At 52.5% G+C, this 19384-nt stretch overlaps 3 long non-coding RNA genes across 4 annotated transcripts in view; 2 read left to right on the top strand and 1 right to left on the bottom strand.

Moving 5' to 3' along the window:
* The first annotated feature begins 653 nt into the window (after positions 1-653).
* Positions 654-4493, top strand: LOC121020326 (uncharacterized). Its single transcript, XR_005786068.1, has 2 exons — positions 654-1333; positions 3675-4493. It is a non-coding gene; the product is annotated as an uncharacterized LOC121020326 (long non-coding RNA).
* A 5163-nt stretch (positions 4494-9656) lies between these two features.
* Positions 9657-10126, top strand: LOC121020320 (uncharacterized). The gene is made up of 2 exons (XR_005786067.1): positions 9657-9790; positions 9998-10126. It is a non-coding gene; the product is annotated as an uncharacterized LOC121020320 (long non-coding RNA).
* Positions 10127-16814: 6688 nt separating this feature from the next.
* The window catches only part of LOC121020296 (uncharacterized), a 24825-nt gene continuing 22255 nt past the window's right edge, over positions 16815-19384 (bottom strand). For both annotated transcript variants that reach the window (XR_005786056.1, XR_005786062.1), the window contains one exon: positions 16815-18088. This is a non-coding gene — a long non-coding RNA (uncharacterized LOC121020296). The remainder of the gene's footprint in view (positions 18089-19384) is intronic.

The following is a 19384-nucleotide window of genomic DNA, read 5'->3' as shown; positions in this document are numbered from 1 at the left end:
TATTGGTATGCCCCTATTTTTCCACACAAAAAGACTACATTGCAGTCCTGTTCTATAATTTTATTTTTTTCAATAAAGCATCTTGGGCATTACTCTACGTTGGGACACGTGGGTCTACGTCATTCTTTTTATTTTTATTTTTTTTTTAATTTTTGAATGTTTTTATTTATTTTTGAGGCAGAGAGAGACAGAGCATGAGCAGGGGAGGGGCAGAAAGAGAGGGAGACACAGAATCCGAAGAAGGTTCCAGGCTCTGAGCTGACAGCACAAAGCCCGATGTGGGGCTTGAACCCACAAACTGTGAGATCATGACCTGAGCTGAAGTCGGACGCTCAACCAACTGAGCCACCCAGGCGCCCCTACGTCATTCTTTGTAATGGCGGCACCATACTCCACCGTATGGATGCCCACGGCGGTTTAACCAATTCCCTTCCAATGTACATTTAGGCTGTATCTGTATTTGTTTACTAGTCTGTTTGCTGGTTATTACACATAATGCCTTAATGCACATGCTTGGGCATAATCTTTGTGCCCTTGTGTGGGTACATCAGCAGGATGAACAGGGAAAGTTCCTAGTTGTGAATCTCATTGTGTGACTCCCAACCTCCTTTCCCTGAATCACCCTGCTCCTCACTAAAGGAGACCCAGGAGGACTTTGCTTGCCTCAATCAAGACCCTCCCAAAACACACGGGTCTTCTCTCCCTGACAAGAAGTCAGGCCAGGGACACAGGGGGCAGGCAGCCCGCCTTCCTCTGCTGTTCCCATGGACCCATCGGTTCCTCTTGGCTTGTCTCAGCCACTGCAGACTTTGGAAGGTAGGTCCGCTCGCCACGACGCTGCCAACGCCTGCTGCCGCTGCAGACTTTGGACCTGATTGTTTATTTAGACTCACAGTGTCTCCTGCTCCTTCCTCGCCCATGCCCTGCCTACCCGGGTGCCTGGTACCTGCGGGCTCCGCCCCTCTCTCAGGAGCACCCTGTGGCTGCGTGCTGTCTGCTTGTTCTTCTTGACACGACGCCTGCATCTGTGGCATTTGTTTTGTCCCTCTTGGAGAAACGGACTTGCCACGCCAACCCCTTGCCTGTCTGGGTCCCATGCCTTCAAAGGGGGCCAGATACGCCATCCCAAAATATGCTCCTGTGGCAGGAGGACTATGTTGGGCTGAAGGCAACTGAGAGAACGCGAACACAGGAAGGCCTCTCTGCTCTCCTGTTATCTGCCTGAAACCAGGGCATGGCCTCCCCTTGTGAAGGTGTCCCAGGCTTCTCCTGCACCACGATGGGGAGAACAACCCTTATCATCAGAGACGGAGACTCTGCAAGGTGTACCAAGGTGACTCTTAACGTACCAAGGTGACTCTGCATAAGCAAATCTCTAAATCACCCTATCTGCCCTTAGTTCCCCCACATATCTCCCTTCCCGCAATTTACTGCCCCCTAGAAGCCCTCTTTTCTTTGTCTAAGCCCTTTTTTACGATATAAAGCCTTTTGTTAAAATGGTGCATAAACTGCCAAGTCTAGCCACTTTTTTTGGGTTTTTGCTTCTTTTCTGGGGAAGTCCCCTGCATGTAAAATCAAAAATAACATTTAGGGGCACCTAGGTGGCTCAGCTGGTTAAGCGTCTGACTCTCGGTTTCTGCTCAGGTCATGATCTCACGGTTTGTGAGTTCAAGCCCTGCCCTGGGCTCTGTGCTGGCAGTGCAGAGCCTGCTTGGGATTCTTTCTCTCTCCCTCTCTCCCTGCCTCTCCCCTGTGCAGGTACACACTAGCTCTCTCTCTCAAAATAAATAAATAAACCTTAAAAAAAATCTGTATGCTTTTTCTCTTATTAGTCCGTCTTTTGTCAGCTTAATTTGCATATCCCAGTCACGCACCTAAGAGTGTTGAGGAAGTCTGTCCTCCCCTGCGTGATCCATACTCCATTCTCAGCCACAACCCTATGCTGACCAAGGGCCCCCGAGGAGTGCTCACTCCACTGAGTGCCCTCTGTCACATACTGACTACCCTCCAGCCAGGTGATCTTTCCAAATGAACACCATATCGCCTCACTTTCTCTTTTCGGATCTTTTTTTTCAGCATCTCAACGCAATTAGAGAAAACCCAACCACCACTTAATGACCTGCCTCTCACTCCCCCTAACAACCCCTGCAACCGCAGGGACCACAAGGTGCCCCCTTCCTCAGTTCTTGGCCCTTCCTCACTTCCAGGCTTTGGGTGCACTGCTCTCTCTGCTGGACGCGTCCACCACCATCTCTTTGCAAGGGTCAGCTTCCCCCCCCCCCGCTACAAGCAGGGATCATTCTTGATCACAGCAGCTCCTGCCTTCCACTGTCAACTCACCATGTTTCCCCCACCGGAAGGAGGCTGATTTTCCTTGGAAGAATTACCCGTCCCCCATTCTATGGTGTCAAGCAACATGCCCCACCTTCCCAAAGGATGTGGCAAAAACCTGGCCAATCCGGACCCTCCCTCTGGAATTTGATCCCTGACAGTTGGGCATTTGAATTTTCGACAACAGCAAAACAGTTGGAACAGATTTATCTCAAAAGAGAACGCCCCTTAGCTGTCGTCCTGTCCTTCTGACAGTCTTTCCCCACTACTCTCTCCCCTTGTTCTGCCCATCTCCCTCCTTTCTTTACACCCCCTCCTACTCCTTCTATTTGGAGAGTTTTCCCTTCCCTCCCCAGCCTCCCCTCCTCATCAGTCCCTGTTCTTTGCGCTCAAAGAACCTGCCTGAGACTCTCCACCACCCTTCTCCTCCGGGCCCCCTCCTCCTCCCATTTATCCAGTGCCCAATATAAATATTTAATGAACGACTAACAAAGGCTAATAATGAATGTGTGGCACTTTCCAAGGGGGGGGGGAGACACCCTGCAAGCAACAGGAGTGAGGTCTCTCGAGAAGGGCACAAACAGCATAATTAGTAAGTGCATCATATACTTTTGGCTTTGTGCCGCCTCCTTGGGCATAGACATGTGGCTTCCGGGAGAGGCTGGGAGGGACGAGTGAAACTCTGTACCGTGAATTCCTCGGCACTGAAACACCCCGCCTGGCCACCTTCACCACGGAGGGGGACACCAGTGGTAAAAATATGGGATGGTGTTGTCTTTTGATGAGAGGGAAGGTACTCCAGAGAGTGGAAGAGCAACACATCTATTCAACTTTCTGATGACTTTCTAAATGCTGAGACTTGACCTCATGCGTTGTTAAACTGATGCTTTGCTGCACTCCAGTGACCAACAGGAAGTGACCAAAGACCCGCACTTGCCCGGCAGGAGGGACACAGGTGCATCCACAGGAAATGAAGATGTCTGTCCCCAGACCCCGTGAGGGCCACCAAGTCCCAGTGCCTGGTATGCTGCAGGAGCTCAATAAATATGTGCCCCATGGCTGGATCTAGTTTCTGATGTTTAAAACAACATTTTTAATTTAAAAATAAATTTATTTATTTTGAGAGAGAGAGAGAGAGAGAGAGAGAGCAGGGGAAGGGCAGAGAGAAGGAGAGAGAGAATTGCAACACGGGGCTCTATCTCACGAACGGTGAGATCACGGCCTGAGCCAAAATCAAGAGTCAGAGGCTTAAACACCTGAGCCACCCAGGCGCCCCTAGTTACTGACCCCTTGTTAAAAGACTTCCGTTGCTAAAGCAAATTCTTCTTTTTCCCTTGTTTCAGACATAAACCGGACGGATGGAATCTGGATCTGGAAGGTCATCTCTGGCAAGCACCCCTCTGATGATGAAATCCCTTCTAGAGCCTGTTGGCTATTTCTGTACTGCTCTGGATTTGGGAAGTTTTTCCTTATGTTAAGCCAAAGACCCTATTGCAAGTGTAGACAAAATGAGTCTACACTCTCCCACGTGGTCACTCCCCACATACGTGGAGACATTCTATCCTTTTCTCTGGGACCCCGACCTTCAACCCCCCTCCCCGCAGCTTGTAGCCTAAAAAAAAACCTCACCCCCACTGACTGTTTTAACTACACCCCTTCACCCCTTCACCCAAGACCCCTCCATCTATTCTCCAAAACTGGGGTCCCCAGGGCTGGGTCCTGGCCATACTTCGTGGACCGCTCTAAGGGCTCTCCAGTCTCACTCATGCCCGTGACTTGAAGCACCTTCAGTCGGCTCATGTTTTCCAGATTTATACCTGCGGCCCTGACGCCCGGTCCCCCATGCCAGACCCACATCCCCAGTCAGCTGTTTGGGCCCTCCCTCGGATGTCCCACCACCTCCCCCTGCACCTGCTCCCACCTGGACCCTCTCTCAGTGGGCAGCCCCCCCTTGGCCTGGGAGTCCTGCTGCTTTCTTCCTGCTCCCGCCTTGCCTCAATTCCAGTGAATCACAAGGCTTATTGACGGTATCTCCAAGGCTTGTGAGATCCCTCCCACTCTCCACCCCCACAGCGCGGTTATGGGAGCCTCCCCTCACTCCTTCTGAAAAACTCATTGATGAGTTCCCATGGGACCCAGAATAATGTCAAAATATGAGCCACAATCCCTGACTCTCCATCTTCATTCTCTACTCTGTGATCTCGACTGTCTGCCACTCTGGGCTTATTTGGGCTCCCTGGGAGAAGCAACCTCTTTCTACCACAGGGCCTTGGCATATGCTGTCTGGGTCCCCTCCTCTCGGCATGGTTGTCTCCTGCTTCCCCGAGTCCCCTGGTGCTTTCTCACAGCACCTAGAATAATTTGTTATCTAATGAGAAATTTACATGTATATGTATATGTATATGTATATGTATATGTATATGTATACGTATACATGAGTATTTACGTATACATATTTTTGTGGTATGCCTGTCCCCACGACTAGAGTCTCAAGTCCATGCAGGCAGGGGTCTGGTCGGTTATCTTTCTCCCATGTCGTTCCTGACACCAAGAAAGCTCTTGGCACATAGTAGGTGGTTGGTGAGTATCTGCTCGGTGACCACGCTGATGATTCAAGGGCACATTTCCCGCCAGTCTCTCCCCTGGTGGCCCATGGGGCCAGGCAGCTCTAACTATTCAAAACCCACACCTCATGGTCTCTCTCCGCAATCTGTTTCTCCTTGTGTAACCTGGGTCTCAGCGAGCAGCCCCACGACCCTGGGGGCCACCATCACCCCCAAATCCAAAGAGTCCGGCCAAGTCTCGTCCATCCTGTCTCCTTAATAACTCGCGTTTCTGCGCCGAACTTTCTGCCCTTACAACTCCGAAGGTTTTGTTCAACCCTCAGGCCTCACACCCAGTTGCCTTTGTAGCCTCTGATCTCCATGCGTCCCCCTTCCAGCAGTGCCAGCAAAGCACCCTTCCTAACCTCCCCGTGACAGCGTGACAGCGTCGCTCCTTTCTTTGCCGCTGGTGGGAGCGCCGTCCTACTGCCCCATTCACCCCTCCCCCCCACCAGTGTGCTGGGGAGAAGGGACCAACCCCCCTCCAAGCCGGCGACGCCCGGCTCCTTGGTGCCTCGGCTTTCTCGCTTCGGGGAGAAGTGGCAGGTCCGCTTGGTGTTCGTTCTTCGTTCGGGGATAAAAATGACACTTTGGTCTCCACCTACCCACTCCTGTCCCAAGCACCCCTTCCTAGCGTCTACCCCCCCCCCCCCCCCCCAACGGGGAACGTTAAGTGAGAAGCACTTCGGAGCGTCTGGCACAAAAGTGCTTCAGAAATGCTATGAAACATAACCTTGATGGGGAAGGGGATTGTCATCAGCCCCCCGCCACCCCCAAGCTGGGGGAGGCGCTCATCCAAAGCAAAGCTGCGCCCCCCACCCCCACCCCCGCACGCCTGGGAGGGAGAGAGCGGGGCTCCACGAGCAAGCCCCAGACCAGATCCCTCCAACCAGAGGGGCGCTGCTGAGGACCCGGTGCCCAGGCTCTGCGTGGGCTGTTTTCCTGCAACCCACTTAATCTGCACTGAGGGCCACAGCTCGCTTGCTGGGGCTGTGACTCAAAGCCCCGTCATCTTCCGATTAACTTCTCCTTCCTCCCCTTCCCCCTCCTGCCCCCTCCTCCTCCTTTCTTCTCCTTTCCTCCTCCTCCTTCCCCCCCTCCCCCTTCCCGTCCCCTTCCTCCCCTTCCTCCTCCCTTCGTCTTCTTCCTCTTCCACCCTCTCCCCGCTCCTCCTCTCCCCCTCCCCTCATCCTCTCCCCCTACCTTCCCCTGCTAGTTCCCGTTTCTCCCCCCTCCTCCCAACCAGATCCCAGACCTGCCAGGTCTGCCTCCGAATGTTTCCTCAACTGTCCCCTCCACCCACTGCTCCTGACGGTAGGTCTCCGGACGATGTATTACCAGCCCCCAGCCCCAGGGCTCCCAGCCGCCCCTCCCCCACTCGCAGCCAGAGGCCTCCTTGCTCACGTCATCCCCAACTGGGAAACCCCTGACAGCTTCCACTGCTCACAGGATCAAGTCCGTACATCCCTCCCCAGCTCCGGGGCAGCCTCTTCTCTGCCTCCCTTGAGCCCCTCAAGCACGAGGGGGGCGGAGGTGGGGGGGGGGACACACGAGCCTTCTTTCTGGCTGTGCCCTCGCCAGACTTCTACCGTCCTATCACCCTTTCAAAGGACCAGTCCACATTCTTAGTTAGAAACGGCGAAACAGACCCGGGGTAATTGAGGCAGAAGGACAATTTTGGAAGGGTATTGAACTGAGCAGCGGCCGGTAAGAAGGCTCAGAACCAGACCTGCGAACAGCCAGGAAGAGGCCCACACCCACTGTGTCATTTGCCCGGTCCCGAGGTCATGCTAGGGTCGCGTGAGACCCGACCACAGCGGGGGAAGGGGACCCGGGACCTCTCTACAGTCCCTGTGACTAGCTGTGGCTCTATAGCCTTTCAAAGCAAAAAGTTTTAAAGAAAGAAAGACAAGCCGGGCAGGGACAGGGCAGGGCAGGGTAAGGACGCTGTTGCTGCTGCCTGGGCTAATCTGGCAAAATCTCTCAACGGTCGGTCCCTGCTTCCACGCGAGCCATTCAAGAGCATCCCATCGGCCACATCCAGGTGTCAGATCCCTGGCCACCGGGGAGGAGAGAGTCCCCTCCCCTCATGCTTCTGTCTCGGCAAGTGAGGTCTGTTCCCCACCTCCCCACCCAGGCTCCGAACTGGGCAGCCGAAATCGATGCCACGGAGAAGGGCGAAGTCCTCGTCAGGCAAGTCTGCGGCCCCCAAGCCCCAAGCCTGGATCGTTTGCATATCTTTATCACAGTGGCCCTATGACACCTGTGCAATCATTCATTCAACAAACATTAACGAGCGCCTCCCTGGGGCCAGATGTGGGGGGGGGGGGGGTACCGCAGCCAGCAAGGTGCAGGCACGAATCCGCCCCCCCACCACCCAGTCCTGCCCTCATCATTTTTCATTTTGCCTTTCCTTTTCTCAGGGAGGAGCATCCCTGCGATTGCTCTGAGAGGTCCCTACCAGTCTTGGATTTGTCCACGGCTCGTCACTGTCTTTTCTTTTTAGGTACCTGCTCCTAAAAACCTCAGCTCCCTCCCCGCCCGAAGACGTCTATGACTCTGAGCCCATCTCCCCTTTTGAGATGCACGTCTTAGAATCACGAGCCTCTTCGACACCTTTTGAAATCTCCCGTGCTGAAGATTAGAAACTACGCTTGACTCTGTTGTCCTTCTCAGACACCGTAAATGCTAAGGCTCCACAGTTGGCTACTTCCAGATTTCTAGCCTGTCTACCTGGCCAACAGTCCCTCCATATGGTGGGCCATTCCTGGGAGTAGTCCCTTTGAGACGTGAAATTGTTAAGTCGGGAATTTGTCAGAAGCCTCACGATCTAGTTTCCACACAGCAGCAAAAATGACTTTCTTGAAACACGAAGCAGATCATGTCACCCCCCCCCTTGTTGAACCCCCAGAAGCCCCTGCCCTCCTCACCAAACCCAACCTGTACCACTCCTATTGTATTCTTCCCACTCTTTGAATATCCCCAAGCCTTTCCTGCCCCAGGACCTTTGCACCTGCGGTGTCCAGTGTCCGCTCTCCTTTGCTTAACTAGCTCCTTCTCTTCCTTCACGCCTCAGGGTGATTTCACACACTCCAGGAGGTTTTCTCTGATTACCCTTCCCTCCTTAGGTCCCTCTCAGTTATTTTCCATCTCAGCCCCTTGTATTGACTGCCTAGGTTAACTTGCATTATATTTATATTTATATTTATATATTTATATTTATATTTTTTTGGTGTGGGTTTTTGCTTGCTTACTGCCATTGGAAGGCCAGGTTTAGGAGGGCAGGCACTATGACGTCCTGTCTCATTCACCATTGTGTCCCCAGCACCTCTATCCCAGTGCCTGGCCAATGGCTAATGCTCAGTAAACTTTGGGGGGCGGGGTTGCCAACGGTGAAAGGATCTGATTTTTGTCAAGTGGCTTCCCGTCGATGTCTCACTCCTGGACTCTGCTCTCTGCCCATTTGCGGAGGTCTGTTGGAAACAGGATGGAATTTCTCCTGGGTCCAGGTGGCCCACGGCATGCCGTGACAGCAGCTAATGTCTGTCTCCCTCTGATCTTTACAGGGAGCTCCTCTGCATCCCACGACCCTCGGACTTACAGCCAGGTCTCTCTGTTGTGTATGGAGCACACCTTCGTTCCGCGAGACCCTGCCTCCTTCTGGGCCACGAGTATCATTTCTGCCGTCCTCACTGTTCCCCAGGCACTTCCTGTCTCCTGTTCTTTCTCCATCACCCCGCTGTCCTCCACAGCAACCCAAATCACAGATTCTTGGGAGTTTTTCCCTCGCCTCCGCAATATTCAACATTCCGCCCCCGGCCCGCGCCTTCCGCTTCTAGCGAGGAGCCTCTGCGTTCTGGGATCTTAAGACATATATATGCAAGTCCCAGGAAGTCAGAATTCAAGCAGCCAACCATTCACCTGCCTCAGTTTCTTCTTCAACCATTCCACGGCAGAGGTTGGGAAACCTCTCTTCTGCCTCCTTCAGTGGGGGGCCAGGGACCCCAGTCTCCTGAGGGAGCCACGCTGGGTAACACTCGACCACGCATCTCCCGTGGCCACGTCAGGTGCGGTGGACCCCACCACTCCCCTTCGCTGAGAGTACCCCACCCCGGTGACTCATCCCGCTCTCCCAGAGAACTTGCCTGCTTCTCCGGAAGACATGGTTTCTCCCTGGGCCTCCTGATCTCCTTCCTCTATGGGGCTTTCCCACCCACACCCTTGACTTGGGTGTTGACTCCTCGAACGGCCCTGTGGTTCCGTGAGCACGTGTGGCCCACCGCTGCTCCCCGCGGAAGGCCCAGGCTCGCCACACCGGGCCGGCTCTTGGCCGGCTCTCCGCGGAGCCCCAGGCAGCACAGCTAGGCTTTCTTCCGTCTTCCGTGCTGCAATCTCCTGCTTTCTTTGATCTTGGCCTGGGTTTTACAGGGATCGACTGCTTGCTTCCTCGGTTCCTACTGGACTGCAGGTTCCACTTAGAAGCCAAAGCCTGAGGTCGGCACCACCTCTGCCCCATGCGCCCTCCTAACCCCAAGCCCCAGGCATACTCCCCACGCAGTGCGGGCGCTCTGATCTTTTTGAAGGAAGGAAGAGACTACATCCGGGAGCCCTTCATCTTGCCGGGGACACCAGACTCATCCTGAACAGCGTTGTTTTCCTCTAGACCTGCTAACCAGCTTGCACCTGCTGCTGCTGTCACCCAGAAAGGTGCACACGGCTCACCGCGTGTCCCTGGGACTGCCGTCTCCGTGTCTCGGATGGGAACGGAATCCCCACCACGGCTGTGATCGCCCGTGGCTGTGAGATGATGTGTGTTAAGCCTCCGTTTCGGCGCTGGGCATGGCAAATACAGGCAGGTACCATGACTACACAGTGGGGAGGAGGAGGAGGAGGAGGAGGAGGAGGACAAAGGCATCAGTGATGACCAAGGTGGTGATGAGGATCCTCCCTGGCTGACTACGGAACTGAACCACGTCTCTTCCCCAGGCTGTAGTTCGTCCCCACCCCATCCTGAGGAAGCTTTAAGCCACTTCCTTCGCACACATATATTTTCTCCCACCCAGGATCAGGAATAAAGGCTTGGCGACTCTCAGCAAATGATGACCCATCAGCACAGCTCGGGAGAGCAGGCGGGCAGTGAATCACCTGGCAAATGGGAGGAAAACCCTCCAGGGCAAAAAAAAAAAAAAAAAGCATTCACATTTCTTTTGTTTCAAATTTGCAAATCTCTGTGGTCCCCGGGAGCTCTTATCTTGTTTGTCTCCAAACTCAGGAAGTGGATAGTCTTGGGATTCTGGGATGGACGCAAATAGGTCTGGAGAGAATCTTCAAAGAGTTCCATGCGACGGTGATCCATCGCATGTTTCTTTCCCAAAATTATTTATCATATAATAAAATCTTTTTAAAACAAAAACGTTTAATGCTTATTCATTTTTTGAGAGAAAGAAAAGAGAGCCAGAGCACGAGTGGCGGAAGGGCAGACGGAGGAGACGCAGAATCTAAAGCAGGCTTCAGGCTCTGAGCTGTCTGCACAGAGCCCGATGTGGGAACTGTGAAATCATGACCTGAGCTGAAGTCGGACGCTTAACTGACGGAGCCACGCAGGTGCCCCGATCATGTAATAAAATCTTATGGATCCGATTAAATGATAGAACCACCCATTTTAATTAATCTCAGTAGAAAATACGGTAGGTAGGCGAGGAAAACACTTTCCCCTTCCCTCTTAGGTTCTGTGCCTGGGCCTGTGAACTAAGCCGACAAAAGCCAGATCAACAGGAAATAGGCATACAAACTTTACTTGCCATCGATATTTTATTTTATTTTTTTTTTTTTTTAATTTTTTTTTTCAACGTTTATTTATTTTTGGGACAGAGAGAGACAGAGCATGAACGGGGGAGGGGCAGAGAGAGAGGGAGACACAGAATTGGAAACAGGCTCTGAGCCATCAGCCCAGAGCCTGACGCGGGGCTCAAACTCACGGACCGCGGGATTGTGACCTGGCTGAAGTCGGACGCTTAACCGACTGCGCCACCCAGGCGCCCCGCCATCGATATTTTAATTTTCATGTAAGCAGAGGTCTTCATAGAAAAGAAAGAAAGACCCAGAAGAGCAGTTCAACTTGGGGAGCTTAGACACCATTTTAACAAAGAGGATAAATTATGGAGAAGTGACCAGACAATGGAAAAGGGATGTGGGAAGATAAATGTATGGGGGAAACTAATGAAGACAAGGGGTCCTGAGTAAAGTGTTGTTTACGCAGACTCAAGTCGGGCACCCTCCGCATCTCTGGTGATTTGCCTTCTTCCCTTCCTGGTATGAAGGAGGGGGAAACATCTTCAAAGGAAAACATAGGCTCTACTTGAGGCCAGATAATAGCACAGAATGCATTTCCTGAGTCCGTTTTTTTCTCGTTTGCCTTCAGCTCAAAATAATCCTCATGCCAAAGTATGCATTGCTTTTAATGTTCACTCATTTTTTGAGAGAAAGAGAGAGAGAGAGAGAGAGTGCAAATGGGGGAGGGGCAGAGAGAGAGAGGGGGAGACACAGAATCTGAAGCAGGTCCCAAGTTCTGAGCTGTCAGCACAGAGCCTGACGCGGGGCCCGAACTCACGGACTCCGAAACCGTGACCTGAGCCAAAGTCGGATGCTTAACCGACCGAGCCGCCCAAGAGCCCCATAATCCCCTTCAATATTTTAAAAGAAATTTAGTTATGTCACCCTCAAAACTTCTTAGAAACCCAAAAGAAAGGAAAATGGAATCTTGCCCCCTGGAGACACAGAAGATTTATTTAGGGAACAGAGAAGGATCATTTCAATCAGCATTAAGGTACTCATAGACAAAGGAAGGCTGCTAAAATCACTACAGGTATGTTTTTCTCTTTCATAAATTACATGTTTTCTCTCTGGGGGGCACCCGGGTGGCTCAGTCGGGTAAGCGTCCGACTTCGGCTCAGGTCATGACCTCATGGTTTGTGAGTTCGAGTCCCGCATCAGACTCTACACTAATGGTGTAGAGCCTGCTTGGGAGTCTCTCTCTCTCCCTCTCTCTCTCTCTCTCCCCTTCTCTCTCTGCCCCTCCTCCATCTGCTCTCTTTCTCTCTCCCAAAAATAAGTAAACTTAAAAAAAATGTGTTCCCTCTGATTTTTCTTGTTCAGCAAAACTTTTTTTTTTTTTTTTACAACATCCATGTAAATGATTATAGTCTTTAAACTAGTGAGGTTGAAATGGATTATGGTTGATGTCACTCATTACTTAGAAGAGGGTAAATCATTCAAGAGGAAGAGTATCTTATTTGCAGTTTTCCTAAAAAGCTTGGTCTTCGGACACCTGTGAATGGAGGGGATGGTTCCCGAAGCCCCCAGGCGCCCGCACCACAACGTGCCTCTGCACTGCCCCAGGGTAGGACGCCTGGGCTCTCGCCAGCTTGAGCCCGAATGCCCAGGCCTGCCTTTCTCTCTTGAATTATGCATAACACTGAAGGTAGTTAGTGCTTTGGGCAGAGAGGATGAACTTTGGATCTGGCCACTTTCTGCAGTCATTCATAAATTTCAGTGGAAGCTAAGACTGACACTCGTCCCCATCCAGGATCAGGGGGAGCCATCCTATTTAGAATGTTTCCTCCCAAAAGCCCACTGTTCCACAAAATTACATTTTGTTTTATTTTACTTATTTGAGAGAGAGCGAGAAAGGGAGAGGCAGAGGGAGAGGGAGAGAGAGAAACTTAAGCAGGGTCCATGCCCAACTCGGAGCCCAACTCCGGACTTGATCTCACGACTATGAGATCATAACCTGAGCTGAAATCAAGAGTCGGATGCTTTACCGACTGAGCCACCCAGGCGCGCCCCAAATTACATTTTAAACATACTCTTCCCATCTCCTGAAGTATAAAGCTAAGAAAATGGAATCAATTTCCTCATACATGGGCAACATCACAGAAGACCGTAGAGTTAAAGTCAAGAGTTATATTTACGATAACATCAAAAGTAATTTTTTGCTCTTAGAAGCTTTATAATTTTCCTAACCAATAAATAACGCTTAAATGTTTTTTAAGTTTATGTCTTTATTTTGAGACAGAGACAGAGCAAGCGAGAGAGGGGCAGAGAGAGAATTCCAAGCAGACTCCGCAGGGTCAGCGTGGAGCCCGATGCGGGGCTCGAACTCACAAACTGTGAGATCACGGGCTGAGCCGAAACCAAGAGTCGGACGCTTGACTGACTGAGCCACCCAGGCGCCCCAATAAATAACTCTTTAAATTAAGAAAGCATCAAGGAGTGACACCAAGGGAAGAAAGCATTGTTTTAAATAACCCAACGTTCAAGTCAGATTTTAGACTGGGTGTTGCCTATGCTCTTGAGGATGGGTCGCTATCTCTGATCATGACCAGGAGCCCCCAGAGAGGAAGCTTCTAGTAAGTAACCAGCTGACTGAGGCAGCCATTCTCCTTCAGGGTAGAAATTAAGAAGGGAAGATTAAACCCCCAAAGCTAGCAATCTGCGAGCTCCAGGGGTCGCCCAGGAGGACGCTGGGAAGGTCTAGAATCAGAAGGTGTTGAAGATGTTCAGCCTGAGGGTGGTCCTAGTGGGAGCCCTCTTGACCCCTGCAGTATAGACAGTCTTTTCTGCCTCAAGTCTCTCTTTTAAGATTCTTGCCCTTTGCCGATCATCCCTCTCCCCGAAAATAGAACACACAGAGGGCGCCCTCCCTGCCCCCCTCCCCTCCGGCTGCTCAGCCAGAAACAGGGGTCCCAGCCGTCCCCAGGAGCCGCAGAATCTCCGCCTGGGACCATGAGCTTGTAAACCCTCCACTCCCACCACAGACCCATTTTCTGGAGAGTAAGAGCAAAATCAAACAAAAGCACATCATACTCTGATCCTTTCTTTTTGAACTCAACTGCTAGGCAAATGGGGGTTTTACAGTTTGGAGCTGAATGCGGGTGACTTCGGCCAAATCCGGCTTGTTTCGGAATAGATGTAAAATAAATTCAAATGACCCTGGCTCAGAGATCATGGACGGGCTAGCCGCTTCGGGCAAATGTCAGAGAACCAAGATGGGGTTTATTCAGCTCTGAGTTGTGCCTCAAGCCCCAGAGCTCCAAAAATTACCATGAAAGTGTCCATCAGGCCCAAGCAGGCCGGTTACATGGTTGGAGGCATCTGAGCGCTCAGATTCGAGTACAGAGGTGTTTTTTTTTTTGGCCAGAGCCGTCTTCCGGGACTCCAGGTCCTCTCTGGGCAACCCCCCGGGGAAATTTCTGTAAGTCACCGTGATTACTACGCGGAGAGGGCCAGCCAGTGGTGGCTCTGAAACCCATTCTTTTGTCACACCTTGGGGTTTTTTTTTTCTGTTTCTAAAGTGGCTTCTTCCCCGGGGGGACAGCGAGGCCCCTCAAACGTCCGGGGCAGAAGGAACAGCTCCTTGTGGGGCCCCGTCCCAGCATCCCACCTTACTGGGGGTTACCTGGGTGCCACTTAGCAAACGGCTGGACTCTGTCTCTGTCAAGTGGGGATCCCTGTCGTCGCCCTGAGCCCCCCCCCCCCCCCCACAGGGCAAGTGTGGGGGGGGGGAAAGTCTGAGCCTGAGGGTGACTCAAAAGCGCAATCTTTCCCGGAGTCGAATATTGCTCTGACCTCACGGGGGTACATCACCTAAGGGCGGATGAAGGTGGGCGTGCTCCGCACCCCGAGTGGGGGTCCAGGGGGAGGACGCCTTGTAGAAATTAAGTGCCAGCCATGACATCGCTCGTCGCCCGCCCCCCTCCACCAAGCCCAGGATTGAACTCGGGTCGGTGTTTCTTTCCGGGCCCCCAGGGACACCCCCCCTCCCGCCCCGCCCCCAGGTCACAGACACTGCTGGAAGGTCAACCAAACCCTGTCACCGGGTCAGGTGGCAAGAAAGCCAGGGTTCACTCCCGATCTGGATCTGCGAGCACTTAACAGGAGGCTCAAGTTCGGGCGCGGAGTGAAAATAAACACCCGCTATAAATAAGCCGCTGAATTTCTTCAAGGCCCAAGCGCGACAAGGAGAAGGTGCCACCGCACAAGTGCTCACTTGAAAAATTCTCAACGCGTAAAAATAACTTTGATAACCGCGCGAAGACGCCTGGCTCAGGGGAAAGGAATGGGCCCGCCGCGGGCCCCCAGCCTTGCGCTGCAGGGAGGGGGGGGAGGCGGGGCAGGGGAGGGGGGCGCTGCGGGGGGAGGGGGGGCGGATGGGCCTATGGGGGGGCGCTCAGTGGGGTGCAGCCTGGGAAGTGGTGAGGGGGTGGAGGGGAGGGAGAGGGGAAAGGGGGACGTTGGGGGGGGGGGCCATGACTCACCACCGGGGCTGCGACTTAAAAGGGCCCTGGCTTCTTCCGGGAGGGGGGAGGGCATGGTCAAGGGGGCAGACTCTCTCCCAAGAGTGGCCCCACTCCACCCCAAGGCTGACCTCCAGGCCTGATCCAAATTTTCACGGGGTTTGGGCCCCTGCCCCCTTTGGCCCCTCTCCCCCTTCCCGCCTTCTTCATCCACTCCTCCCCCTCCTCCCCTCTCCCCTTCCCCTCCCTGCCCCCACTCTGCCCCTCCCCCTGTGGGTCCCCCTCCCTTCCATCCCAGCCCTCGCCTTCCGTGTCCAGACAGTTGTTTCAGCCATAAAATATGCTCAGACACCTACTCCTTCTCCCCCTCCCCATCTTCCACAAAGTCCCACCCTCCAGGGGTGGGCCACCCCCCTTTTCCTCCCCCTCCTGGGTACACTCTCTGAAGCTCGGTCCGCTTGCGCCCTGCTCTCTCCTCAACGTGTTCTTTTTAAAACAAGGAGATCTTTATATCATTTTAAACTTAAAGAAGCCTCAAGAATATTACAAAGAACCCCCCCCAGCCCTTCGACCAGATTCCCCTCTCCTGACCATGTGGTAGCATTTCCTTCAGCCGCCTCTATAGATGTTTTTTTCCAAAGCATTTGCAAGTAAATTGCAGACATCGTGTCTCCCTCTCCCTAAATACTTGGCTGTGTTCTCACCAAGGCCAAGGACATTAAAGGCAGAGCTAACAAAAGAAAGACTTTTGGGGGATGCCCAGTGACCTCGCAGGAGATGCCCAGTCCGGTGGCCTGGCAGGGTTCATTGGGCTTGACCTTTCTGCCTCTTGGTCTCTGCCTCTGCCTCTCTGTCTCTCACTTCTCAGAGGTGGGTCTCTCCAGGGTCCAGCTTTCTGTGTCATTTTGCAGACTATCTCTGGAGGAGGCCATGGGCTCCCCGGAAGTCAGCTGTCACCGAATCTTCAGCCTGGGTCCCCCTTCTACCAGAATGTCCACGGCTTTCCAGGAAGTGATGCCCGAATACCGTTCTCCCACTCACTGCTGTGCACTAGACAAATCATAAAACCGGAGTCATGGCCTCTGTCCCACGCCCTCTCCCACCTCCCTCCGCTGGGCGCTCCAACAGAATCCCCCTCACCTTTGAATTCTGTGGCCTCCCCCCACCCCCTCCCTCCTCCCTTCCCGCAGACTCCACTTCCCAGAGCCCCTCACCTACCCATTGTCTCAGCACGGATGTGGACAAGGCTGTTGTAACAAATAGGCCTCCGATGCACGGGCTTAACTGAGAGACGGATCTCTCAGCCTTTCCCACAACAGCCAGGACGAGCGGCTGGCAAGGAGGCTCAGCTCCCCTGTCTCACTCCTTGCCTTCCTGTCCCGTTCCAGGACATTGGACTCATCACTGGTTGCAGCTGGGTCCCTGACAAGCTTGTCAGCCCAGAGAAGGGGGAAGGGGAGGTGAGGGGCCACGCCGGTGTTTTAAGGCCCTACCAGTAAGTGCATATCTGACCGCAGCTGACACTGGCAGGAGCTTGGTCAGACAGCCCCACTGGCTGCCGGGCAGGCTGGGAAATGTAGTTTTGAGCCAGGTAGGCCCGTGCCCTCCTCCCCCATAGTCACCTGCTCTGTGAGAGACCCGAGGCAAACATTTATTGGGCGCTTAGTGTGTGCCAGGCTCTATGATGGCCATTGTCCCAACATCAATCCTTTTAATCTGCACAGGTGTCTCAGCAACATGGAGACGGCTAGGAAGGGGCTTAGGTAGAATGGAGACCTTCTAAGGAATGTTCTACCAAAGTCCTCACACTTGGGGCCCGGACTTAGATTATTTTCTTTGCGTGTCTGTCTCTCCCCTCCGCGATCTCCCCAGTACAGGCTTGATCAATGTTATGCTAAGTGGTCAAGGCAGAGTGGGAGTTTTAAGGGAGCTCGTGAAAATGACATAATGTCACCTCGTTGGCAGTGCTCGGTTATCCCCCTGGGTCCACTGTGTGATAAGTAGCTCTCAAGCCCTGTAAGAGGTCAGGCAGAGTCTGGATGCCCACCTCAGGAAGATTACATGGGATCAGATGAGTCCTGAAACCCTGGCAACCCTAACATGCTGTATTTCTCTGCCACTCAATCCCGATAATTCAGAGTGTGTTTGTGCTTCCAGGCGGCAAACCTGTTCCCTTGTTCAGGTACCCAGCACATCGGCATGTCCTAAGAGGGCTCTTGCAGTGTCGTCCTGGGAGGAAGAGACGGGTAGGAAACACATCAACACGCAAGTCAACAACAGCGCAGACCGAGACGAAAGCTAGGAACGGCATGAAATAAATAGGACGAGCGCATGCCTGAGGACCAGGGAAAGCCTCTCTGAGCAGGTGACCATTCAGTGGAGACCTCTACAAGGGAAGGGGCAGCCCGGAAGACCGAGCCCAGGGCTGGAGTGTCTGAGGTTCCCAAAAGCAGCCAGGGAGGCGGAGCGGCTGGGGCTGGAGAGAGGTAAGAAGGCAAGTCAAGGCAGGCGACATAGCCAGGGGCTGGGGCCCGTTCCAACGGGCAGCTAGATAGGTCTCACTCTGCTGTGAGTGGGGCAGTGATGCAATTCTACTTAGATTGTGAGACGATTGTTCCAGCCGCTGCATAGGAGGTGGGTTTGGTAGAGCCAGAGTGGAAACGAGGCACATGATGAGAAGATCTTTGAACGGTCTTCCTCCGGAGAACCGACAGGGGCCTCGAGCGGGGTGATGGTCACGGAGCTAGAAGCGGTGGGTCTGTGTTTCGTGGGTGGCCCACAGGCCTTGCTGAGAGTGCTTCTCTGTACGTAGCTGCCGTCTCCTTTTCTCTTACGTATCAATACTCAGTCGTTACACCCCTGGAATAGAGGAATCACAACACAGGACCTGTCTGGTGATCAGTGTGACCTCCTACCTCCCAGGTGCTCTAAAGCTACGTCTTGTCTTTGGCTTTGCAGATAACGCTCGTGGTGGGGCTCATCACGTTGGCCTTCATCACTCTTTGGGTAATAATTCCCGGAAAGAATCATGGACACTGGCCCTGCTTCCTTCACACCCAGTCCCGTTGAAGGGACCGACAGTGAACAAGTAAATACACAAGTCTGACATGGCACATATGTGGAGAGGTACACAGGGGGAGAAGAGGTACACAGGGTATGTGGAGAAGACCCACGAGGGGGGCTTTGACCCACCGGGAGCAGTAAAGGAAGGCTTTGAGGAAGGGACTACAGGAACTGAAACTGGAAGGAAGGAAGGGGTGGGGGTGGAGAGCACATGGACAGAGTCAGCAGCATGTGCAAAAGCTCTGGGGCATGAGCGTCAGAGTTCCTTCCAAGAACCTTTACTGAGCAGATGACAAGGTAAGTAGGAGGGGACAAGAGTGTTTGTATCCGAAGTCGGAGACATTCCTTTACCATCTCTGGGTCATCTGTGCGGATGAGGAAGCAGGTCAGAGACTTGGAAAACAGAAAGGAGTTGATAAAGGCATTCGAGCAACATTCCCAGACTATTCCTGATTTGAGGGCAACTTGTATTGCTAAAAATGCCTATTTAACTTAGAGGTGGTGAGTCCTATTAGAAGCCAGTGGTTTATACGAATGACCCAAGTTCTTTTGGAATCTCTCTGCTAGCCCAAAACTAAGAGAGCATGTAGGATCAGTCTAGCATTTATAAGCACCCATGGCACTGACATCCTTGGATAAGATTCCTGAGTAATGCTAATCAATCCCACAAAAGGAGAGGAAACCAGTTATTCAGCTATTGTTTTATTCTTGTGCAAATTCCAGGGCAGTCCAAAGGCTGCCCCAAACTATTCAAGGGAGAGCTTCCGTATCTCCAGATCCAGAGACCTTGCCTACTAAATTTTTCTTTATGAAAGAAAGAAAGAAAGAAAGAAGAAAGAAAGAAGGAAAGAAAGAAAGAGAGAAAGAAAGAAAGAAAGAAAGAGAGAAAGAAAGAAGGAAAGAGAGAAAGAGAGAAAGAAAGAAAGAAGGAAAGAGAGAAAGAGAGAAAGAAGGAAAGAAAGAAGGAAAGAAAGAAAGAGAAAGAAAGAAAGAGAGAAAGAGAGAAAGAAAGAAAGAAAGAAAGAAGGAAAGAAAGAAGGAAAGAAAGAGAGAAAGAGAGAAAGAGAGAAAGAAAGAAGAAAGAAAGAAAGA

The sequence above is a fragment of the Herpailurus yagouaroundi genome, unplaced genomic scaffold (assembly GCF_014898765.1).
Source record: "Herpailurus yagouaroundi ecotype Mexico unplaced genomic scaffold, PumYag 77, whole genome shotgun sequence".
Taxonomy (NCBI): Eukaryota; Metazoa; Chordata; class Mammalia; order Carnivora; family Felidae; genus Herpailurus; species Herpailurus yagouaroundi.
This window is presented reverse-complemented; position numbering and strand designations above follow the sequence as displayed.